The sequence below is a fragment of the Ursus americanus genome, chromosome 4 (assembly GCF_024610735.1).
Source record: "Ursus americanus isolate L20-20 chromosome 4, mUrsAme1.1.p, whole genome shotgun sequence".
NCBI lineage: Eukaryota > Metazoa > Chordata > Mammalia > Carnivora > Ursidae > Ursus > Ursus americanus.
This window is the reverse complement of record NC_142130.1, coordinates 86694762-86720065: the sequence shown is the minus strand read 5'-3', so window position 1 is coordinate 86720065 and position 25304 is coordinate 86694762. Positions and strand designations below refer to the sequence as shown.

General features: G+C 49.0%; 1 protein-coding gene and 1 long non-coding RNA gene across 2 annotated transcripts in view; both read left to right on the top strand.

Annotated features, from left to right (window-relative positions):
• Positions 1 to 2665: 2665 nt before the first annotated feature.
• Positions 2666 to 7946, top strand: LOC123784376 (uncharacterized). Its single transcript, XR_006777437.2, has 3 exons — positions 2666 to 5565; positions 6495 to 6670; positions 7466 to 7946. It is a non-coding gene; the product is annotated as an uncharacterized LOC123784376 (long non-coding RNA).
• Positions 7947 to 10331: 2385 nt separating this feature from the next.
• TIAM1 (TIAM Rac1 associated GEF 1) overlaps positions 10332 to 25304 on the top strand; it is a 369342-nt gene continuing 354369 nt past the window's right edge. The window contains exon 1 of the mRNA XM_087861760.1: positions 10332 to 10497. The gene's annotated coding sequence lies outside the window, so the exon portion shown is untranslated. The remainder of the gene's footprint in view (positions 10498 to 25304) is intronic.

The window sequence follows — 25304 nt, the reverse complement described above, 5'->3', positions numbered from 1 at the left end:
CTTCAGCCCTGGCATGTTACACAGCACAGAGCAGACAGTTTTAAATGCCTGCTAAATCCGGGCATGTCCCTAATCAGTGCACATTCCTTACCTTCCAAAAAAAGTGGAAAAGAAGACTGTCCTGGACACACGAAGGGGGATGGGGCCAACAGACCCTCTGGGAAGGGAGGACGCTGGGTCCAGAAAAGAAACGAGAACTTCCAACAGAGATTCTTGCGAACGCCTCCAAAATGGATTGATCTTCTGCCTCAGATACAATGTGGTAAGTGTCATAGGCACGGGCTGCATGTGTCAGCTCTGAAAAATGGAGTGACAGGTTCTGTTTGGGAGGTGGGGAAGCAAGGGCTAGGGAAATCATCAGAGGTCTCCCTCTGGGAGAATCACTCGTTAGTGCTTTGACCTGGGGCAAGTTACTCAGTCTCTTTATCTTTTAAACGGAGGTTATAGAACATATTTTGGAAAGTTGATGCGAATATGAAATGAAAAGTCGGATCAGAGACCGCATAATGTAAAGCCTCACACACCACAGGTGATGAGTAGCCATGAGGAAGAAGAGGGTCCCTGACTTTGAATGGGGAGCAGGATCGCACTGTACAGAGAGAACTGGGACCCAAGAAGGTATTCCAGGCAGAGGGTCGGGGAGAGAAAAGGCTGGCAGGGGGAGCCCTGGGTCATCTCGTGTAGATGGGGAGCAGGACAAGTTCGGGAGCATTGGGGGAAATCAGACAGGCAGGATGGATCTTCAGTGCCAGGTGAAATCAGTGCTCTTTATCTTCTATTTAGGGGAGAGACTTTTCCAAAGAGTGAGTGACAGAGGGATGGAAACCGGAGGTGGAAGGACCAGTGAGAAAGCTATTGCCATCATCAGAAGGTGGGGGTGTGAGCTGGGGCAGGGGCAGGAGCCAGGGCCTGCAGAAGGGAGGGTTCTAGAGTCGTTTCCAAGGTTGAATCTACCCACAGATAAACGGCTTGGGCATTTATTTGATGAGGAGTAAAGGGCGGGGTAAGTCCAAGCTGCCTCCCATTTTTCTAGCCTGAGCACTGTCTCTGTAGGTGGGAAGGCCAGAAAGTGACCTGGGCAACAAAAGAGGTAATTGGGTGGGGGTGCCTGGCTGGCTCGGTCGTTAGAGCAAGCGACACTTGATCTCGGGGTCATGAGTTCGAGCCCCACGTTGGATAGAGAGGTTACCTAAAAATAAAATCTTAATTAAAAAAAAAAGAAGTTATTGGAATTTGTTGATTGTTGTTTGGGGAAGGTGGTGGAGCAGATGCAATGAGATTATGGACATGTTAATTTCATGGAGCTCTTTGGGCATCTGGGGAGAGAGGTGTAGCAAGCTTGTCAAAAACGAGTCGAGCCTTCTGGAGGTGAGTCAGGGATCTGTAGGTGTCTCTAACATCGGTCAAGTGCTGGTCTAAGTTCTTTACTGTATGGAGTCATCCCATCCTCATAACGCCCCACGAGATGGACAGTATTATGAGCCTAGTTTTACCGATGAGGATTGTGATGGACTGGATTGTGCCGCCCTCCCCTAGTTCATGGGTTGAAGCTCTCAGCCCCCAATGCACCTGTGTTTGGAGATGGGGCACTTAGGAGGTAATTAGGGTTAAACGGAGTCATAAGGGCAAGGGGCCAATCCAACAGGGCTAGCGTCCTTATGAAAAAAGGAAGAGACACCAGAGTTCTCTCTTAGCATTGCGCAGAGGAAAGGCCAGCCGAGGTCACAGCAAGAAGACAACCGTCTGCAAGCCAGGAAGAGAGTTCCCTGATGGCACCTTGATCTTGAACTTCTAGTCTCCAGTACTGTAAGAAAACAAATGTCTTTAATCTATTCTAAATTACAATAAATGTTTAACCTACCCAGTGTGTAGTATCTTGTCCTAGCAACCTGAGCTAATACAAAGGCAATTAAGCAGAGACGTTAACTAAACTTCCTCAAAGTCACACAGCTGGGAAGGAAGAGAGGCAAGATCTGACTTAGGGCAGAATCCTTGCTTTTAACCACTAGCCTCTCTGCCTTTAATGCTTCTCTAGAAAACGTGTGTGCATGCGTGCGTGTCTGAGTGTGGAGGGGCAGTATCCCCATACGGATGGAGGGACAGCAAAGGGGCTGCCCCCTTCTTCCAAGAAGAAAGGTGGATTTCCGCGGCTCGGCTGCGCCAGCCTGCTTCCTGGGGAGAGAAGCTTCTTTTAAGTCTAGTGATTGTTTCTGCTGAGGCAGCATGGCTCCGTTCCAGCCTTTTCCATACCCTTCTGTGAGACTGGAGGTGGGGGGAGGACAGCACTTGCGTGGAATCGAGAATCAACGGATGGTACAGGAGCCGAGAGCACGTGCTCTGGCATGTTCGGGCCAGGTGCCGGGGGAGTGGGAAAGAGGCAGCCCGACCTCCCCTCGCGTTCCCCGGGTGTGGGAGTCAAGGCAAGTGGCAGGGCCACGGCACAGGGAAGGACATGGTCTGTGGAGGTGTCAGAGCCCCGTATGAGGGCAGGTGGGAGCCACGCGGGCGGTGAGCACCGCATAGCGCGCAGACGTTGCCCACCTGAAACGAACATAGGACGCGTGTCAACCGTACTTTAATAAAAAGAGAGGTGGGGGGGGCGGGAGGCTGAGACCTGGTAAAGCATCTCGGAGCCCCAGGAGCCTGCCTTAGCTACAGGGTGCCGGGGAGCTTTGGTTCTTTCCCCCATCGATGAATTAATAATCGGGCGAGGGTGGGCCGAGGCAGAGAAAAATCAAATCAAATTCGTTATCTTCTGGAGACCCGTGGAGGCCTTCCCCATCATTGTGTCTGATTTCCAGCTCTTTCCCCTTAAAATGCATTTTGAGGAAAGGAAAAAAAAATTTTTTTGTGTGGTTGTTTGTTTGTCCCTTTGCCTTGAAGTTTCTGAAATATTCCACAGCGCTGTCCTTGCCAATTCTGCTGTTGCTCAGAGTGTGTTCACAGCCAAGTGGGAGAGTTTCTCCACAAACTGCCATTTCAGTGAAAACACAGAAAATAAAACGCAACCGAGCCCATTACACAGAGGAGGGAATGCGAAGTTCCCTGACTGGGATGCGGCCTGGCCGGCCGTGTCTGGCCCTGCCTCCTTGCCCTTGAGTTTCTTTGCCTTGGTTGCACATAGGAGTCCATAGGTTGAGGCTTCCGCATCTTTTCTCCACGATGGAAGGAGGCTCGTCAGGGCTGGGAAAGTGTCCTGGCTCCCTAAGCCTTTGCTGGATCCTCCTTCCCCCTGCTCCCACCTGTCCTCAGGTAAGAAAGCCCAGTTCAACTAATTCTTTTACTAGGAAGCTTTTTTTTTTTCTTTCAAGATTTTATTTATTTATTTGAGAGAGAGAGCGAGCATGAGCAGGGGGAGGGGCAGAGAGAGAAGCAGACGCGGAGCTGAGAGCAAAGCCCAATGTGGGGCTCGATCTCACGTCCCTGAGATCACGACCAGAGCCGAAATTAAAAGTCGGATGCTTAACTGACTGAGCCACCCAGGCGCCCCAGGCAGTCATTTTTAATATCGTCGTTCCTCTCAGGTGGCTCTCATTTTCAAAGAAGGCTGATGTGTTTCCCAAATTTTTACTTGAGGGTCTTAGGAAGCTGGAGATCCGGATTCGGTGTGTCCGCCGTGGGGCCCAGGACCGTGCATTTCTGACACCAGCCGAGAATGCTGCCGCACGCTTTGAGTCGCGGACGGAGAGAAACACTGAACGGTTGAGTGGTTGTAGGGAACACTATGGGATGTGCATTAGGCAAGGTTCTCTAGGAGAAACAAATCAACAGGAGATCTTTACATATACGGCAAGAGAGAAAGAGAGAGAAAGGTGTATGGGGGGGAGGTTATGATAGGAGTTGGCTCATATGATTACAGAGACTAACGAGTCACCAGCTCTGGCGTCTGCAGGCTGGAGGCCCGGGGGGAGCTGACGGTGTAGGTTTCCGTCTGAAGGCTGGCAGCCCCAGGCCCAGGAGGAGCTGAAGTTTCTGTTTGAGTCTGAAAGCAGGGAAAGACCAATGTCCTAGCTTATACGGTCAGGCAAGAGGGACGCCTCCTTACAGGAGGGTCAGCCTGTGGTTCTTCAACTGATTGGATGAGGCCCACCCACATGGAGAGGAGCAGTCTGCTTTACTCCGTCTGCTGATTCAGATACCAATCCCAGGCAAAACACCCTCCTAGATACACTCAGAATAATGTTTGCCGTAATGTCTGGGCACTCTGTGGCCCAGTCAGGTTGACTCATAAGACGAAGCACTGTAAGATGGGAGGGTGCAGCCTCCCTTGGGGGTCTTCATGGCTCCTGGGTGGTCTTTGCTTATCTTCTTGGAATCCTTCGGTCAGAAGATCCAGATGTGTCCCCTTGTCAGCTGGATCTTCATTACTGCACCAGATCTCCATGCTCTCAAGGGCGACTCGCTACCTAACACCTGGGCTCGACCCACGAATTCTGGCATAGAAACAACAGACAGTACCTTACACTTAGGTTGAACCCTTTAATACGGTTGTCCTGGGTGCCTGCTGTGTGAAAGGTCCAGACTGGAGGTCAAGGAGGACCAGGAATGAGACCTCCTCTAGTGGAAAAGGTTGGGGAAGGACGGGCTATGTAATTTGTGGGGCCCAAAGTAAAATGAAAATGCATGGCTCTTTGTTAAAAAATTGGGATGAAAAACAATTAGGATTGTTTTTCAAGACAGCAACAGCAGAGCATTAAACCAAGTGTGGAGCCCTTCTGAGCGCCCGATCCTGCGGGAGGGCACAGGTCACCTGTCCCTTAGGCCTTTCATGTGTAGAGTCCGTTCAGGAGCCAGATGGGGTTAAGTGTCCTGGTGGAAATTCTGGGGTATTGATTTGTGCCTCTTTTTGTTTTCTTTCCTTCTTTCATTTCTTCTTTTCCTCCTTCCCTCCTTCCTACAGGGTAGTTTCAAAAGCCTTATCACTTTCAATGAAATAGTGTGTTCATCATCCATTATACTTGTCATTCCAGATATTTATAAATTAAACAAGTTTGTGTCACTTTTAAGGCACTTGTAAATCCCGTTGCAGCAGTGGCTGGAGTTAGAGGCCTATCTGCTAAGTCTGTGCTCTCTGGATGGGTGTGGGGGTATGGCAGTCCGAAAGGTGGGGCTCCTGGAAATACTCAGGCCAGGTTTTCAAGGGGTCTGCCAGCTGTATGTCAGAATACACAGCAAGGTTCTAGGGGAGTGTACCTCAGAACCACCCCAGCAATGGCTAACCTGATCCAGAAGGCAGAGCTTTACCTCTCCGAACCTATTGTCAGGAACTTGGAATTCATTAGTGACCTGACTGGTTGGTTAGAGAAAATCTCAGAAACGTTAAAAAAAAAAAAAAAAAAGAAAAGAAAAGAAAAAAAAGAGGCCAGTAAGATAGGACTAAACAAAATTTTTCCATTTATTTTTTAAAAGATTTTATTTTATTTTATTTTATTTGAGAGCGAGAGAGAGAATTTCAAGCAGACTCCCTGCTGAGCGTGGAACCACCTGGAGCTCAACCCCAGGACCCTGAGATCATGACCTGAGCTGAAATCAAGAGTCGAATGCTTAACCGACTGAGCCACCCAGGTGCCCTGAACTTTTCCATTTTAGATTTTGACCCTATCTGCTAATCCCTCTAACTCGGGGGGTGGGGGGATTCATGGGCTAAAGGGGTCTTGGTAAGAGACCGACGAATTCAACAGTTGCTTTGGCAAACCAAATTCTCACCTCTCTCCTGGTACGTTTCAAGTAAATGAGAACCAGGAAGTGCTTTTGTAGCAAATTGTATTGAACACATAGTGTTCAAGCTCCAGGAGAGTAGAGCGTACCCCAAGGAGCTTGCATTTGTTGAAGACAATACTACATTAGAACCGCCCTCTTTACCACGAGGGGAGCCTTGCTAGAGAGGTGTTCTATGGGCTGCCTCCCGTTCTTTCTTAAAGAGGGCATCCACAACTAAATAACAAAAAAGAAAATACTGAACTCCTTGTAGCAGGGAATTCAAGAGGCTATAACCTCCATTCATTCCATGCACACTGATCGCTTTCTGTGGGCCAGGGTCTGTTCTAGACAGGAGGGCTACAGCAGTGACCCGCACAGACCCCAGCGGTGCCCCTAGGGAGCCCTGTTCAAATGGAAGGCCCAGTCAGGAACAGAGGTGACACGAGGCTGCTGGGAGTAAGGACATGGGCTCACCTCTGTGGTGTAGCCTTACTAGGGAGGGCCACTTGTTGTGACTTACCTACCTTTGTATTTTGTGAGGCTTTCAGTCACCAGTGGGGAAGAAAATGTTGACTTGTGGCTGGAGTGGAGGTCATGTACTAGAAATGTGATTTCTGCCCGTTCTCTTGTCCTAAACCCTTCATTCTGCCTTTGACCACTCCATTTTCTCCCTTCATGCCAACGCTGTTTTCTTCAGATGTCAACAGTGCCCTCAGGAGATGGGATGCCAGAAGACTCTGCCAGATGGCATTTGTCTGTGTTGTAATCAAAATGCCCCCTTCTCTTTGCCACAGTGTGAAGCAACCAGCTACTGTGTGAAGCGGACAAGAAACAGCACACAAACCTGCAGTAGCTTTTGAGGTCAAGAAATGTAGCCAAAGGCCGGATGCGCTTCATTCTGTTAAACTCCATGGCAGCACCGTGACTGTGGGAAAGGCTCCCGTGGTCGGTCCTGAGCCGATTCTGAGAGGTGAGAGTCCTGACGTGTTGAAGGAGGTGGGGGGGGGAGAGTGAATGATGGGAAGAGCCCAAATAGTGGTTTCCTCTCTAGTCACCTCGCCTTTATGGACAGGGCTAAGCCCTTCTCATATCATCTCATTCAGGGTTTTCAAGCAGTTAATGAAATGTCATTATTCTATTTTTGATTTCTTTTCCTTCTTTCCTTCCTCCCTTTTTCCCTCCCTCCCTCTCCCTTCCTTCCTTCTTTCTTTTTTCTTTTCCCTTCCCTTCCCCTCCCTTTTTCTTTTTTCTTTTCTTTTTTCTTTCCTTTCCTTTCCTTTCCTTTCCTTTCCTTTCCTTTCCTTTCCTTCTCTTCTCTTCCCTTCCCTTCTCTTCTCTTCTCTTCTCTTCTCTTCTCTTCTCTTCTCTTCTCTTCTCTTCTCTCCTCTTCTCTTCTCTTCTCTTCTCTATGCCCAACATGGGGCTTCAATTCATGACCCTGAGATCCAGATTTGCACGCTCTATGGACTGAGCCAGCCAGGCGCCTCTCATTCCATTTTAAAGATCAGGACACTGTGACTCAGTCTTTAACTTTGCTAAAACCCAGAGCTAACTTTTACGAGTGCATACCGTGTGCTGTGCGTGACCTTTTTTTAACCCCCTCAACATCCTTAGGGGGGTTAGGTGGTTACTCCTATTTTATAGAATGAGAAAGTGAGGCTTACAAAAGATTAAGAGGCTGTTCAAGGCTTCAGAGCTGGAAAATGATGGAGCTTGGATCTAAACCAGCCAGTCTAACTCCTGAGTGCTCTTAACTGCTTTTCAGATTTCTTGGAGCAGCAGGAGCTATGCTGAAGGCTATCAGAGGGCCACCCAGGATTCCTCTGAAGTTCACCTTGCAGCAATGGCGCCACTGTAACAACAGGGCCAACATGGCGGCAGCCCTGAGCAGGGCAGAGGAGAGCTCCAACTGCTCACTTCCAGGAAAGCCTTTAGTTACCTGCCACTGACACAGGAGGCCTAAGCAGGTTCCACCCATGCGTCTCCAGTGAAAGATGTTTATTTATTTATTTTTAAAGATTTTGTTTATTTATTTTAGAGAGAGAGAGAGAGCATGGAGGGGAGGGGCAGTGGGAGAAGGACAGAATCTCAAGCGGACTTCCTGTTGAGTGTGGAGCTGGACTCCGGTCTGGAACTCAGGACTCTGAGATCATGACCTGAGCTGAAATCAAGAGTGGGATGCTTAACCGACTGAGCCACCCTGGCACCCTGGGAGATGTTTATTTAATAAACAGTGTTTAATGTTACTACATGCCAGGCACTCTTCTAAGCTCATGACTAATATTAACTCATTCATCCTCATACCACCCTGTATAGTGGGCACTACTGTCATCTCAATTATAAAGATGGGGAAACTGAGGCACAGAGGTGTGAAGTAACTTGCCCAGATCATAGCTAGAAAATGATGGACTGTGATTTGAGAGTAGGCAGCCTGGCTCCAGAGGACAGCCAAATGCACTTCTGAACATACTTTGGGAAAAATCCAAAATATTCATTTATATATTTATATATATATAAATTCCTATATATATATAGGAATATATATGCATATATTCTAACAATATGATGACTTGTAACCACTTAAGAAATTGCTCTTTCTCCTGGGATGAAAGCTTAGCCAAGGAATGATTCTCCACTGAGAAGCTTGGGCAAGATACTGGCTGAGACGAAGGTAGTTTTTTGAAAGATTGTCTTTTGGAAAATCTCACAAACTCCTCTCAGAAAGCTCCCTGCAACACTCATCATGGCACCTCGTGGACATATCACTCTTGATCTACTATCCTAACCATTCTTCACAAAACTGATGTCTTAGAAGCACTTCAAATCTTCAAAGCTCTTGCCTCTAATCATAGCTCCTCTTCATTTGTTGGTTAAATATTTTTGAGGGCCCCAAATATGCCGAGTACTGTGCTAGGCACTGGGAAACAGCAGAGAACAAGACAGATGAAATTCTGGGTGGACTGGAGTGCTGTGCTGGTGACAGAGGACATACTTAACTGGCAATTTCAGCCCACATAATACAGGGGAAAGTGGGAGCACTGGGGGTGGGGGATGTGGGTCTCTAACTTTGACTGGATACAGGAGGTTCCCAGTGTCTACAAGACTGCTGCACAGCTGGAATCCAGCAAATGTCTACTGCATGAAAGTATTGCCTGCAAAACTGGGTTCTGAAGAATCCGTAGGAGCTAGTTAAGTGAGGGTAAAGCAGAGGAGCGGGGCGGGGGGCGGGGGGAGGTATTCTGGACAAAAAGGGAAGAACCCAGTGGTGAGGGAGCAAAAATGAGGTTTTTAGAAGGACGATTCTGCAGAAGGGAGAATAAATTTCAGGCGGGCAGCGGTAGAAAGACACAGGAGTCCTTTGATGTGGTCGGGTGAGAGAAATCCGGAGGAGGGCATGGATTTGGGAAGTAGGCGAGGGCAGAGGGAAGAAGGAGGAGGGAGAAGTCAAGGATGATTTTTAGTTTTCCCGTTCAGGTTTACCCTCTAGGACACAGGCAATGCCTTTCGCGGTTCCTTTTGTTTTCAACCAGATAACCCCGGGAGCCCAGGCCTTCCCACCCCTCAGGTTGTTAAGGAATATTCGCCCCACTCTTTGTTCTTAATGGTGAAGTCCAAGGCTCTTAAAGTGTGGAGGGAGAACCGGCCCAGTGTGGGGAAAGCTTCGTTAGTCTCTACCGTCCACGTCCCGGCTTCAGTGTCCCTCACAAGCTCGCGAACGGTAAAGGGCAAGCACCGTTTCCGGATTTTACAGAAGGGACCAGGAGGTCCGTGTGAAGCTTGCCCGAGTCACGTACTCTGCCCAGTAAGGCCCAAGCCCCACGCTGTGATTTTAAGTTCACTCGCTGGGCAAGGTGAGACACCTCGGGGAGTCCAGGACTCCCCAGGATTCGTTTATGGCCACCGTGCCCCACCTGGAGCCCGGTGGGCGCTAACATCCCCCAGCATCCACAGGGAGGAATTACGTTAGGGTTTTTCTGCCTCTAGTGAAAAAGTTCCTGTCTCCCCCTAGAGCCAGGCACACGCCTCCCGAGCCAGACCACGTGTCGCAGGTACGTTTTTTGGCTTTTCCCCTCCCCCGTTCCGTTCCCCATTCCTCTCAGCCTTAGGTGGCAGGAAAATCCTTTACCTCCGACCAATCCCACTGATGCCGAGCCGCGCGCGCGCGCCAACTCGAGCTCCTTCTCTGTACGTCATTGGCCACCTCCACCTATGCAGAGTGACAGGCAGCTTCGCCGACCTATAGCCGGAGGAGGCGGAGGCCGCTCGGCCCTCCCAAAGCTGCTTTGTTAGGGGCTCCCTCGCCGTTCCCCAGCCCGCCGCGCCTCCGCTGCCTTCCCCTGCTCTCCCCAGGCCGCATCGCCTGCGCTTCGCATGGTGGCAGCGCCGGAGCGCGCGGCGCCCGCATCCTTCCAGCCGGGCGCCACGGGCCGGGATGCAGTGCGGGTACCCAGCGTGCTCCTGTTGTCACTCTCCAGCCCAACTCCGAACGCCCCGCTCCTGTATCCGCCGCCTCTGATTGGCCGCCTGGAGGCGGAGCGATTGTCAGGCGGCCCAATCGGAGCTCGGTTTCCCACGGGCTCCCGTGGCCCCGCCCCCGAGGCCGCCGGCAGAGGCGCCCTGACAGCTCCCATTGGCAGACGGCGAGCGGGCCGGAGCGCGGCCGGGCCGAGGAGCGCCGCCGCCGTCGGGCGCGCAGCTCTGCAGCGCCTCGAACGCCTCGGCGCCCGCAGCCCCAGGAGCCCGGCGTCCCCGCATTGTCCCCGGCCCCGTCGCGGAGATCCGGGACGAGCGTCGCGGGTGAGTACCGCGGGCCTGGAGGGCGCGCGCCGGCTGTCCGAAGCCGCCCCGAGGGACCGTGGTGCGGATGCCCTGAGCCGCTCTGCCCGTGGCGGGCACGTCCTGACCCCCGTCTCCCGCACACTCGGGCTCCCGGCGGGTCCTAGCTCCGCCCGATTGGGCTTTACTCGTATTGTTTTCGTGTTCACACACTTGGAAGGTGAGGAGCCTGTGAGGAGAAGCTAGAGGGGACATCCCTCGCGCAAGGGAGCTGTCGGGAGGGAGACGAGCCAGCGGCGCCCAGGTGCCGAATGAAAGTGACAGTGTCCAGGCGTTGGCATTCGCTCTTCTCGGCAGCAGGAGGTCGGCGCTGACCTGAGGCGGCGGCAGCACTTTGTATTTGTCGGCTGATTTTTATCAACTTCGGGGAGGGCGTGCGTGTGCGTGCGCGCGCGTGTGTGTATGTGTGTGTGTCTTCGTCCATGACTTGGGCACCTCCAGGCCTGGGTTTTCGGCGACGTTGCCGGCGCTCACCTTGGCGATCCGCGCCGCCTTCGGGGCCGGACACACGGGGCGGAGAGCCTGGGGGCCGCCACACAGGGCCGGGGACCCATGGCTGACCTGGGAGGAGGCATTTAAAGCGGCATTCTGCGCGCGCGCAGACAATGACTGGTCCGGGTGCGGGGTCCCCAGGGCTGTGCGTGGAGTCCCGGAGCCGGATCCCGACCCTGCCTCGCCCTCTCGCGGGCTCTGCCGCTCGGGTACTGCTGCGCCGCGCGGCCCACCGCCGGGTGAGGGAGCCGCGTGGGGCCCGCTTTTGTTTACGGACCTCGCCATTGGGCGAGAGCCGCGCGCTGCGCTCCCCCGGCCGAGGCTGCTGCCGCGCGCCCCCTCCGAGCTGGGAGAAGTTGGTGCGTGCTGTCAGGTGACGCCCCCTCCCCCGGCCTCCTGGAGAGATGCTGCAGGGAAAAGACGGCTAGACGGCGCCTTCGCGCCCAGTCCCCGCCGCGCACGGCGCCCCCCAGGCTCCGTGCACCCAGAGGCGCCTTGTCCCGGCCAGGGGCTCTCTCAGATTGACGGCCGTCGGGGCGCTGACCGAGCCAAGCTCACCTCCCTCCCAGTAGCATCCTCTGGCCTTGCCTCCGGATCAGCCCAGGTTGATTCCGAGCCTGCCTTTTCCTGCGTGCTGGCAAGTCTTGAAGGACGCGCGCGAGCCCTTGGGGACGCTGGCCAGTCCATGCCGGCTTTTCTGGTACCCACGCGGCCCCGCCGAGCTGCTGTGGGGCATCCTTGAGTCCCGGCGGTAGCGATCAGCTTACCCATGCGTGCTGACTTGGTGCACACTTTTAGCTGGAGAAGAGAGTCTGGGCGCTGAGGTCAGACAAACTCGGGTTCCAGTATCTGCTCAGTGTCACTCACAAACTGAGTCACCCAGGCCGAGCTACTTAATCTCCCTGCGTCTCAGTGACCGAGTCTGTAAAGTGGGGATAATGTGTATTCCCATTTGTCGGAGGGTGGGGGTGGTGGGGGTTTGAAGGACAATAAAAATCATCAGGTTAGCACCGTGACTGCCACTAACGAAACAGTGGAATGTTTCACAGCTAGAGGGAATCTATTCTAGAAGATAGACCACTGTCTTTCCCCTTTCTGCTGTTCTCCTGGCTTCTATTTTATTTTAGAAAGCTCGAAGGACTGTTTTCAGTCTCAAACAGCCCTTGTTTTGCTTGGCCTTAGGTTTAATTGTACTTATCTAATCACTTTCAGCTCCTTTTTATGTGTTTGAGTTTCCATTAGGTTTCAGTTGTTTCTTCTTCCCTCCTTCTTCCTGAAGGCAATGCTGAGGCCCAGGCCTGGGTTTGGAGGAGGAAAACTTGTCCAGGTGGGAAGCTGTTGCCTGGGAACCAATGGCCACCCTGCAAAGTGATTAACGCCCAGATGGAGGGAGGTTTGAACAGAGATACCTGGAGGCAGGAAAGGGACACTTCCTGGTAGAAGTGAAATTTGAGCAGGGTCTTGTGGTAGAAGTTTAGTAAATCTTTGGTTTCTAGAATATGCTCTTTTGTACCTGGGCTGTAAAGAGCCCCGGCCAGGGAGGTTGTCTTTGCGTGGAAAACACCAAGGTTGCTAAGTAATTATCTTTGAATAGAGAAGAGAGAAACCCAAGGAGGAGGCTGTGGACTAGCCAGGGAAGGTAGAAGGGGAGAATTGGTTTCATCCAGTGTCTTCTAAATGCCGTCAATGTGTTTTGACTTGTTTTTCCTCTGCCCCACCAGCCCGGCATTGCAAATTTTTGTAAGGCAAAGAGAGAAGCCAGTTTGATACAGGAAAAACAAAAAGAAGAAAAACTCCCCTACAACCCCAAATGAGAGAGTCGAAAAGAGACAATCTCAGGCTTGGCCACAAAGTAAGATATTGTTGAAAAAGATGTTTCCAGTTTCAACACCCGTTTGCTGGTTGGGGCAAGTTATTGAACGAGGTCCAGTAACATGTCCTTTGCACATCGACTTCAGGGGTCTTAACCGGCTCAGAAGAGCATACAGACAGAAACCAGGTGAGGGACTTGCAGTCTGTCCGTGGGGCACAAGAGCCCACAGGGAATGCTCCCGATACCATTCTGCTCCCTGGGCCTGCCCCGATCACCCCAAGGAGGCGGACTCCCGCAAACAGAAAGAGCCAGTAGCCTCATTGCTAGATACCAATTAATACACGAAATAACCTATTTAATGTTCTCCTAGAGATGATTCTGAGCCTTCTTGCACTTGTTCTGGGAATTCTCTGGCCCTGAGGGATGCTGAAAGGCAGCTGTGCCCCCTGCTGCCGTCAGGGGATCAAATCAATTGGGGGCCTAGACTTAAAAGGGAGCACGTGGTTAGGAAATCTCATTAGCTGACAATTTAACTCCTCTGTAATGCTCATCCAAAGAGCTGGGACAAAGACTTGCTCTCCTTTCCCTCTGCAAGTTCTCCCTCCCAGCTTCCCTTTCCTCCCCTCCCAACAAACCTGAAAGGAAAGGCAGCCCTGGTCCACTCTCCTCCCTGCCAAAATTCCTGCAGTTCGGCGGCCTCCCAGACCCCAGGCTTTCTGCAGTGCCGGGCGGAAATCCCTTCCGCAGAGCTTTGCCCATGGCGCACTGGGTCTCTCCACAAGGAGCTTGTGATCTGCAGGAGAAACATTTGTGAGGCTGTGCTTTAGTGGACGGAAGGTCAAGCCTGCGTTTTCCCACGTGAGGAAGGCAGGTGCGAATATAGGGATCACATTGAAACCTCAACTAGAAGTCAGGGACAGCAGGGCGTTCTGTCTGAGGGTGCAGGAGGGGTGAAGGTGGGAAGGCAGAAAGAGAATTTGGTTCTTCTGAGCAATGTCCAGATTCCTGAACACCACGGACGCAGGCTTACAGTGAGAAAGAGCCTTCTTTTCACCGTCTCCAGCCGTTGGACTCCTGTATCGAAAACACTGTTCCACGGGGATCGTGTGTGCGTCTTTGTGTCTACTTGACATGTGTGCCTAGATACATACACATTTTCCTTTCTAAATTAAGCAGATGGGTAGAGTGTATATTTCTGAGTGTGTCTTTTTGTTTCTGTTTTTCTCAGTATAGGACCAGAAAGAACAGGCCCCGGCAAAATTTTCCAGTTTTTTACAATTCCAAACTTCAGGTCATTGCATCCCTAAATATTCAGTTTTATAAAGGTAATCACTCCTGTGTTTAAAAAGAAAAGTTCTCATCATGGTAGGTCAAATCACTTATTAAAAATTTTTTTTTAAAGAACAATAAATAAAGGCGGCACTGAAAGATAAAGCAGTACTCAGCCAGGAAATAAAACAATGCTCCACTGTAAAAGGTCTGGGATATCAGTAGTTAGGTGGGTTTTCCCCTTCCAGCCCCTTCCCCACCTCCTGTCCCTTCCTTCCCATCCCCTCCAGCATAAGACTTTCACTGTTTCTGGGGTCTCCAGGGACCTCGTTAAGAAATTCATTAAGGTCTAGACTGTGGTTATGGAAAGATTCCTCCTGTGCTTGTGGGAGATTCTTCTAGAAGACCTTGGAGCTCTTTTGCTCGGTGAAGAGGTTCCTCCCTAGTGGGCTGAGGCTGAGCTCAGAGGTTTGCATTCCCCAGCAAGTGGGGTCTTAGTTCAATGAAACGGTAGCAGAAGGGGGGAAGTGCACCATACTGCCGTGATATAGGAGGCAGACAACTGAGTGTCTCCAGAGGATGTGGAACAGAGTGATGATGCAGGGAAGAGCTCGGTGGGGGGGGGAGGTTCTTTGAGCTGAGTACATCCTCAGTTACAGAATGGGCCAAGGCCCTTTGAGTTTTGGTGCTGTTACAGAGTTTCTTTCCATAAAAGGAGGCTTGGGTGCAGTTGGGGAGCCGGGGGTCCTCGCATTTTGCAGCCCTCTAGCAAAACCAGAGTGTGATATGAAGGGCATCGCATGCTTTTCTGCCCAGCGTCACTTTGAATTTACGAAGGAGGAAGGTTTTAACAAAAAACCCACCCGTATTATTTAACCTCAGTATCTGCCCCCACAGCACGTGATTTTATTAAAGTATACAGATGTGTGAGGAATTAAGCGGTTGGAAGACAGTGGACCTGGGTGCCCCCCCACCACTCCCCCCTGCTTTGCTTTGGGATGGGCAGCAGGAGGGGATGAGAGATTAGGCTATGGAGGTTCAGTTGCTTTTCCTTAAAAACCCCAAACACTGTTCTCTGTGTCCACGGAGGAGACAGGATATCCTGCAGAAGGAGCCTGGCTTTGCGATGGCTGCCTCCAGCCCAGAGTTCTCCTGCCTGCCACCGCCCTCGCCCTCCCTCCTCCTTGGCTGGGAGCTGCTAACCTTGTAAATAGAGATCAATTCTGGTTCCTTTCCTGGATTCCTCTGTCCTCTGCAGAGGTGATAATGGCCCTGCAAGGCCACCAGGTCAGCCCTGGGGGAGGGGGAAGGCTAGGGTCCGAGAATGGGTCTGGGAATTTCCCTGTGGAATTGTTGGGACCATGGACATGGAGTCCATGGAGTTTTCTACGCTTTGCTCTTCAGAAGAGGGGGTGATGGTGGGCCTGGTGTCTGCAGGTTGAGTCTGAGGGGCCCTGAGGAGGGAGGTGTGCCTTGCCTCCCCTTTCCCCCAGCCACATTGGAGGTCTCCTGCGTCTTTAGGATTCCAGCCCAGAGCCTGACCATCTGATCCTGGGGATAAGATCTCTTTTGAACCCACCTTGTCACCTGGGCTGGGTGGAGAGCACTGGCTGAATTGCGGGCAAGTGAAGATTTCCAGCAGGAAGGTCTGGGAGCCTCTGGAACTCATGAGCCAGTTTTGGGCGGTATTTTAGAGACCCAGACCTGTGACTTTATTCTTGCCGGGAACTTCTTATGTGGATTTTGGGTTTTTTGGACTTAAAAGGAGCCTGACCCAACTGAGGTAATGTGTTAGTTCCCCCCCTCCTTTTTTTTTTTTTTTTTTCAAAATGTGCATCTCCATCTCTTCCCATGACACAAGGATGTCCTTGGAAAGTGAGGACAATAAGCAGGGCGTAGGCCCCTGGGTTCTGATCCCTGTGGGCCATGGGGGCCCTTGACGTGCCAGCGAGGCCCTGAGCTCCCCAGTACCGAGGACGCTCCTGTCATGCCTTTTACCTGGTGTCCTGATCAGATTTACCCTCTGACACCCTCTGAAGCGCCTACTTGAGCTGTCCAGAATCAAGTCCCAGGTGTCCGAGTTGTGACTCTGATGGTGTTTGAGATAACCGAGGGCAGTACTTCGCTGGGGGGGGGGCAGATTCTGCTGCCTTCTGGCGGTTTGCCGTGTGTTGACCTTCACCCTCTCGTGTTTAATGTGTGTTTAGACAGGGGCCCGTTGTCGGGGGTGGGGGGTGGGGAGAATGCCATATGCACTTTCTTTCATCTGAAATGTCCTTCGGATCCCTCTGTTGTCTTTTGAATATTCCTGCCTTGGTGAAGCTCTGACCGCAGGATGGGTCTTACCCTCCGCCTTTCGGACGGCTGGGGCTTCCGACGTGTTTCTTGTTCTCTTAAGGATCTGACAGACATTTCCAAGTTTGCCCTAATCAGGATGCAGTCTCCGGCTATAAAACTTCAGTCGATAAGGCTCAAATATATTTAAATTGCAATTTTTACTCGGCGGTAATGATCCAGTTGTACTACTTTCCCCTGCCATCGAGTGTATTCTTTTTTCATCCATATTCTTAAATTCCAGAAATGCCAAGTTTGATTTCTTTCTAAAAACAGTGTGTAAATAATTCTGTATAGCATTAACGGACTCCTGGAACAGGCAAGCCTACGCGACAAGAGTTTTGTTCCCAGCCCTCTCTGCTCCCGCCCACTCCTGTACTCTCCAGAAATGATCACTTTTGTGCATTTTTGTTTTTTTGTTCTTCTAGTGGTTGTCTTTGTATCTCTAAATAACGTGCTTATACCACTTTTATTTATCTACTTCCTGCGAGGATGCAGGACCATTTAGCTAATCTATCGCTTCTTACCTCCTTCCTTCTTTCTCCAGATTTTTGATGGTTATATTTATAGTTCTTATATTGATTATTCTTCAGTCTTTGTTACTTGTATGGATCTCTAATTTAGCTTCGTCAACCGAAGACTGACTTTTAACCTCCCCTTTGTAAAGTGAGAATATTGGTGCCCTGATCTGTCTTTTCTCTCGACTCCCCCCGCTTCCCTAACACCCCCAGCTTCCGTCACCATCAGGATTGTAAGATTGTGTTCTGTACGCATGATTACGTCTTCCATGCCTTGTCTATAGCTTGCTTTTTTTTTTTTTCAAGATTTCATTTTTAATCTCTACACCTGATGTAGGGCTTGAATTTATAACGCTAAGATCAAGAGTTACATGCTCTACCAGCTGAGTCAGCCAAGAGCCCCTGGGTTGCTTTTGTTTTTGTAACAGCTTTATGCATATATAACTTACATACCATACAATTTAGTTCCTTGAAGTGTGCAATTCAATAGTTTTTGATATATTTACAGAGTTGTGCCGCCCTCACCATAATCAATTCTAGAACATTTTCATCACCCCCAAAAGAAACCCTGTACCGATTATTATTCGCTTCCCTTCCCCACACGTCCCCCTTGCCTCTGGTAACCACGAATTTATCTGTCTCTATATATTTACCTGTTCTGGATATTACATATAAATGGAATTGTATAATATGTGGCCTTTTGTGTCTGTGTTCTTTCACTTAGCATCACTTTTTCAGGGCTATCCATGTCGTAGCATGTGTCAGAATTCCTTTTTACGGCTCAGTAATATTTCACTGTATGGATATACCCCATTTTATTTATTCATTCATCCATTGATGGACTTTTGGGTTGGTTCTACCTTTTAGCTCTTGTGAGTAGTTACTGCTGTGAACATCAGTCTACAAATATTTGTTTGAATACTTAAAATGTTTTTTTTTGGTAAACACCTAGGAGTGGAATTACTGGTTCGCATGGTAATTCCATGTTTAATTTTCTGAGAAACTGCCAGATTGTCTTCAAAGTGGCTGCACCATTTCACATTTCCACCAGCAATGTATGAAGACTCCAGTGTCCGCACATCCTGCCCAGCATTTATCCTCTCTTGTCTTTTTGATGATGGCCATTGATGAGGTGACATCTCACTGCGGTTTTGATTTGAATGTCTCTGACGATGAGAGATGCTGAACATCTTTCCATGTGCCTGATGGCCATTTGTGTATCTTCTTTGGAGAAATGTCTATTCCGGTCTTTTGCCTGTTTTTTTTTTTTTTTTTTAAGATTTTATTTATTTGACAGAGAGACAGACAGCCAGCGAGAGAGGGAACACAAGCAGGGGGAGCGGGAGAGGAAGAAGCAGGCTCCTAGCGGAGGAGCCTGATGTGGGGCTCGACCCCAGAACCCTGGGATCACGCCCTGAGCCAAAGGCAGATGCTTAACGACTGAGCCACCCAGGCGCCCCTTTTGCCTGTTTTTTAATTGGGTTATTTGGTTTTTTGCTGTTGAGTTGTAGGAGCTATTATTATTATTATTTTTTACCATTTATTTATTTGAGAGAGACACAGAGAGCACACGGAGAGTGAGAGGGCGAGGAAGACTCCCCACAGAGCGGAGAGCCCGACAGGGAGCTTGATCCCAGGACCCTGAGATCACAACTTGAGCCAAAGGCAGATGCTTAACCGACTGAGCCAGCCAGGTGCCCCAAGTTGTAGGAGTTCTTTATATGTTTTGGGTATTTACCTCTTATTGGATAGATGGTTTGCAGATACTTTTTCCTATTTTGTAGGTTGCCCTTTCCCTTTGTTGGTGGTTTCTTTTGGTATGCAGAAGCTTTTAAGTCTGATATAGACCCGCTTTATTTTTGTTTTTGCTTCTTGTGCTTTTAGATATGATTTCCAGAAAATCATTACCAAGACCCATGTCAAGGAGCTTTCTTCCTATATTCTCTTCTAGGGGAGTGTCATGGTTTCGGTCTTACATTTAAGTCTTTAAAGCAGTTCAAGTTAATTTTTGAGAGTGCTTTAAGATAAGGATCAAGTTTCATTCTTTAACATGTAAATATCCAATTTTCCCAGCACCATTTATTGAAGAGACTTGTCTTTTCTTTCTTGAATATTCTTGGCTCCCTTTGATTTCACATTTAAAAAAAAAGAAGGGGCGCCTGGGTGCCGCAGTCATTGAGCGTCTGCCTTCGGCTCAGGGCGTTATCCTGGCGTTATGGGATCGAGCCCCACATCAGGCTCCTCCGCTATGAGCCTGCTTCTTCCTCTCCCATTCCCCCTGCTTGTGTTCCCTCTCTCGCTGGCTGTCTCTATCTCTGTCAAATAAAAAAAAAAAAAGAGCAATAGTGTTTACTTCAAAAACTCAGTATGTCTGATTCAGTTATTTATTTACCAAAGCTACATGAAGGAAATATTTGCAAAGTAATTTGAAAGTGAGCTGTCTTTGGGTATCCGCTTTTGGGCATTACATTTCTGCTGGGTGATATTTCTTGTTGTGTTATGTTAGGACAGAGGTCCTTAACTGAGGGCAGTTTTGCTCGCCAGGCGACCTTTGGCAATGTCTGGAGGTATTTTTGGTTGTCACCTTGGGGAGGTTCTGCTGGTTTCTATCTAGATATAAGGAGATATATTAGGCATCTAGAGGCCAGGGATGTTGTGGACGTCCTGTGATGCATAAGACAGTCCCCCAGAAGAAAGAATGATCTGGTCCAGAGTCCGTAGTGCTGAGCTTGAGAGACCCTGCATTCAAAAGACACAAATACTATTAGCACGTATTTAAATTTCTTCACTTGGCAAAGGAGCTTTTGTTTCCTAGATATTTGGAAATGAGCTGTCAGATTAATAATGAATAATGCCTCAGCATCAGATTATTTTGGTTATTATTTTAGCTGGAATAAATGAATTAGGTATCCTTTTTAGGATAAAAAGTTTTTTTGTTGTTGTTTTTCTTTTTTTTCTTTTTTTTTTTAGAGAGGGGGAGGCAAGGGACAGAGGCAGAGGGAGTGAGAATCTTTTTTTTTTTTTTTTAAAGATTGTATTTATTTATTTGTTAGACAGAGAGAGCTCAAGCAGGGGGAGCGGCAGGCAGAGGGAGAGGCAGGCTCCCCGCTGAGCAAGGAGCCTGATGCAGGACTCGATTCCAGGACTCAAGGACCATGACCCGAGCTGAAGGCAGACGCCTAACGACTGAGCCACCCAGGAGTCCCAGGGAGCGAGAATCTTAAGCAGGCTCCACGGTCAGTGCTCAGTCTCACAACCCCGAGATCATGACCTGAGCCGAAATCGGGAGTTGGACGCTTAGCTGACTGAGCCACCCAGGCACTCCTGGGACAGAAGGTTTTTAGAAATTGGATAATAAACGGATTAACACCGCAACCCAAGAAGAAAAATTGGATAATAATTTCAGGGGCTTTGGGCTTCTCAGTGCTTGAGCAAATTCACCCACTTAATGAGTGCAGAATAGTGCTTATAACAGCCCATCCTTAGCCCTTCACTCTGCCGTGGTTAATGTTACGGGAGGAAAAGCATTTGCAGTCTGATCATTACATTGTTACTCCTCTTAAGCAGTTCATGGAGCATTAAAAACATTTTCGGGAAAAATGTCCTGTGCATGATCCGCTGTGACATTTTAGAAAAATTTTTTGAATGTTAGAATAATTATCTCATCTTGAGATCTCTGATTAGAAATTATCATTTCAATCTGTAAATATCAGTTGAACTTTAACATTGCCTTGTAATTAAAAAATTAAAACCTCATAGCTGGTTTTCATTTAACTAATAATTCAACAATCTATTGTTTTTTCTTTTTAAAGATTTTATTTATTTATGTGAGAGAGAGAGAAAGAGAGAGTGCACGTGCGCCTGAGCAGGGGTAGGGAGGGCCAGGTAGGGGCAGAGTGAGAGACACAAGCAGACGCCCCGCTGAGCAGGGAGCTGGATGCAGGGCTCGATCCCAGGACCCCAAGATCACTACCCAAGTTGAAGGAAGATGACTGAGCCACCCAGGCACCCCAACAATCTATTGTTTTTGAGTAGATTTAAAAAATTCATCCTGTGGGTTTTCTTTTTCCCTCTCCCTCCCGCCTCCCCCTTCTGACAGTTAATGCTTAATGTGGGGATTGAGTATGCCTGCAGCCTTGGCCCTGGGAATCCTCACCCATTGTAGCATACCATTCAAATTGCCTTAAAGAAAAAGATTTGTGGGAGCCTGTCCTCGCAGGGCTTCAGCTTGCTTGGAGTAAGAACACCCAGATGTCCTCTCTCTTTGAGGAAATGGGGTTAAAACCAAATGGACGTATTTATAAGTATTGCTAGTTAGCATTAGGAACTTGGAGTCTTCTTGCCAAAGGCATTAGAGATCGAAGTCAACGGCCCATTCTTTACACCAGGACTAGTTAACAGCTTATTAGAGTGAGAAAGGCTAAAATTACCCCTGACGGACAGCCTCTGAATTTTAATTGCGGTAATCCATGTCTTCTCAGCCTGTGATACAGCAGTTCTGGGTCCCATCCACGTCAGGAAAAGTGAATTTATGGGCGTCCTAGCAACCAGTGTCTAGCAGTGTAGAATGCCTGGACTTTATTAGGGGCGCATGGAGCCAGCTCCCCCAACATTCGGGGGCTCAGCCCACAGCCACGACCGCTAAGAGTCACAGGGGTTCGGAGAGACGGGTTCCAGGAGCATAAGATACGGTCTTGGTTGCTATGTTATGGTTGCTAGAAAACCGTACATGATTTGGGGGAAAATGGAAATCTCTCAAGGAAATATTAAGGTACAGTTTTAACATTTGGAGAAGTTACTTTCTGGAATCCAGAGATGGAGAGCTTAATTAGGACATGAGTCAGGTTGGATAGTTTCATACCCTGAGTATTGCAACAGCCTCTGTGAGTCAGATCTTTGAATTTCCTCCTTTAATTTGAACAAAAGCTCTGACATCTAGAAGTGTTGAAATGGTTAATGGCTTTTGATTACCTGGGTTCATCCTTTCTCATTTTTCGCAGACAGTCCGTGGGTTTTTCCCCCACCCCCTTTTGTTTTTGGTCTGTCTCTGTGATTCTTCCCAAATATCTCATCAATGCTTTTCCCCCTTTAATTACAAAGTATTTCCTTTAATTACATCAGGTACTTATAGTGAAAACCGTATAGCCAAAATACCGACAATAAGTATCTTTCACTATTAAGATTAAGGGGGATTCTTGCTTTTTTATGAAAGCTTTTGCAGTGAGTGGGGTTCCTTTGATAATCAGAAAAATTGCACTAATTAAATCCACATTCAGCTTTGGGTTGGTGGTGGCCAGTGGGAACTTAATCTCCCAAATCATATTTTCTTGTCCCGTAATCCATTTACACATGGGGATTAATAGCAGAGTGCTCCTCTCAACAATGAGGACAATGGGAAGAATAAAGAGTTTGTGGATTCTGGCCCGAGTGAGCCAAGATGAGAAAGCCTATAGGGCCGCCAAGAAGCCCGGTGATTAAATATCAATGGAAGGATTAGCTCCATTGTTGATGGATCCTTTCAGGCTAGGATTGAACCCAGACCCTCAATCATTAGAAAGTTGTTGACTTTCTAGTGTTGACTGCGTCCCTTTCTTCAGAATCCTTCTCCAGAGAGAGTGGTCTTACATCCACAGTCCCAAACATGATTGTGCCTCTTGACCTCGGGTTTTTTTCCCCTAGGATTGCCTCCTTGTTCATGAACTGTCCCATCTTCTCTGAAGGTCCTAAAGCATGGATGACTTTCAGGTCAAGTTTAATTCATGTCTGTGTTTGTATTTTAGGGCCGCTGCAAAAGGTGCTTCAAACTGGATGTCTTAAGACCGTGGAAATGTATTCATAGTCTGGTTGCTAGAAGTCCAAAAGCCAGGTGTTGCCAGGGCCACGCTCCATCCAGAGGCTGTTAGGGAAGGGTCTTGTCTTGCTTCTTCTAGCCTCTGCTGGCCCCAGGTATTCCTGGGCTTGTGACAGTATCACTACCAGTCTCAGCCTGCTTCTTCACATACAGCCTGTGTCTGTGTCTAGATCTCCTTCTGTCTCTTATAAAGCCACCAGCTATTGGATGTGGGGCCCACCCTAATCCCATATGACCTCATCCTTACTTGATTTTATCTGCAAAGACCCACTTTCCAAATAGGGCCCTATTCATAGGTGCTGGAGGTTAGGACTTGAACATGTCTTTTTTTTGGGCCGGGGGGGGGGGGGGTTAGGGGGACGACACAGTTTAACCCACAAGAGTGTCCAGGCAGTATTCCATTCGACTGTTTAAAGCAGTGAAGGACACGCAACATGGATGTGTCCTTACTGCTAAGAGATTAAATTTTCCAAAAGCTGATATGTCACCATGAGTCTATTACTATTTATTTATTTACTTATTTACTTACTTTCTTAGCAAAGTAGGCTCTACGCCCAAAGTAGGCTCTACGCCCAATGTGGGACTTGAACTCAAGATCCCAAAATCAAGAGTCGCATGCTGTACGGACAGAGCCAGCCCGGTGCCCGTATGTCAACATGAGTTCAAACTTTTTTTTTTTTTAAAGATTTTATTTATTTGTCAGAGAGAGCAAGAGAGAGAGAGAGGGAGAGAGCACAAGCAGGGGGAGCAGCAGGCAGAGGGAGAAGCAGGCTCCTTGGAGCCACCCAGGCATCCCGAGTTCAAACTTTCAAAGGCCCTTTGGCTCCAGCCCTGCTTTCCCCATTTCGTCTCTCAGGACTCTTTTCTCAAAAAGTTTGAGCCAGTGAAACAAAAGTCCCTTTTGCTCTGGGTTATATCCTAGCCTATCCTTCCCTCCCTTTCCTTCCTTCCTTCCTTCCTTCCTTCCTTCCTTCCTTCCTTCCTTCCTTCCTTCCTTCCTTTCTTCCTTCCTTCCTTCCTTCCTGTTGTTGCTCACACGGTCTCCACATCTGGACTGTTCCCCATTTTTGCTGGTCAGATCTGCCTCTCTTCTTCCAGGTCTGGTTGAAATCAGCTGTCTTCATGCAGCTTCCTTGGTGTCCTAATGCCTAATGGCTCTTTTAGATGTCTTCTCATAGTCTACCTTGTGTCTCAGTGAACTCTCCTTGGACTGCAAACTCTTTGATGGTAGGGTCTCAACCAAATTGACTGTGGCTTTGATCACAGCACCGCTGTGAAGGAGCTTGATAGATGTTTAGATAAACTAGCCCCCAATGTACCCAATTTACACCATCAGCAGTCAGTATATAGGCACGGTGCATGGGTCGTTGCCAAGACAGCCGGCCGTGGAGGGTGACAGCTTAGAGATAAGCCCAAAGCAAAAAAGGCCTGTACTCAGGAGAGACTAGTGACAGACAGACAGATTCTGTGAGGACCCACTGGCAGGAGGAAGGTGTCTCTTAGTTGCTGGTAAGCGGTCCTCCGCCAGGATGAGTCTGACGCTATGGCGGGAGCCAGAATTAGGCAGCCTGCATTCTGAGCGGAAAGGTGGGTGGGTTGGTGTCTTAGTTCAGGCCGCTATATAGTGAACTGTCATAGACTGGGTGGATTAAACAGCAGAGATTTATTTTTCTTGGTCTAGAGGCTGGAAGTCCTGAGATCAGGGTGCTGTCATGGTTGGATTCTTGATGAGAGCTCTTCTCCTGGCTATGTCTTCATCTTGTACTTACGGCCTTTCCTTGGTGCATGCACGCTCAGAGAGATCCCACATTTCATTTTCTTTTGTATCAGTTCCATCAAAGGGCCTCTACCCTCCTGACCTCATCAAAACCTAATTATCAAAACCAAAGACCCAGCCTCCAAATACCATCCCACTGGGGATTAGGTCTTCACGGCATGAATTTTTGGAGGATGCATATATTCAGTGCATAGCAGTGAGCACACAACCAGGTGTAAGCAGTTTGGAACCAGGAGAGAAAGAGAAACCAGAAAAGCCCAAATCTAAGAGCCTTGTGCCGATACACCTTTGATTCCAAGGTGAGCTCTTGGGGACCTGGGCTTCGTTAAGGCTTACTGGGGCTTGGAGCTGGGCAGCCCAGGACCTAGCCCGCAGGTGGATGGGGAAGAATTTGTGTGTAGGTACTGAAAGTATTCAGGGGCACCTGGGTGGCTCAGCCATTAAGCGTCTGCCCTCGGCTTGGGTCATGATCCCAGGATCCTGGGATCGAGCCCCGCATCAGGTTCCCTGCTCGGCGGGAAGCCTGCTTCTCCCTCTCCCACTCCCCTTGCTTGTGTTCCCTCTCTCACTGTCTCTCTCTGTCAAATAAATAAATAAAATCTTTTAAAAAAAAGTATTCATAGAAAATCATGGAAGATCTAAGGGTGGTAGTGAGGGGTGGGGGCGGGGAAACAGTGAGGGGTGCAGCTGTGTGGTTTTAGGAGAATGCACTTT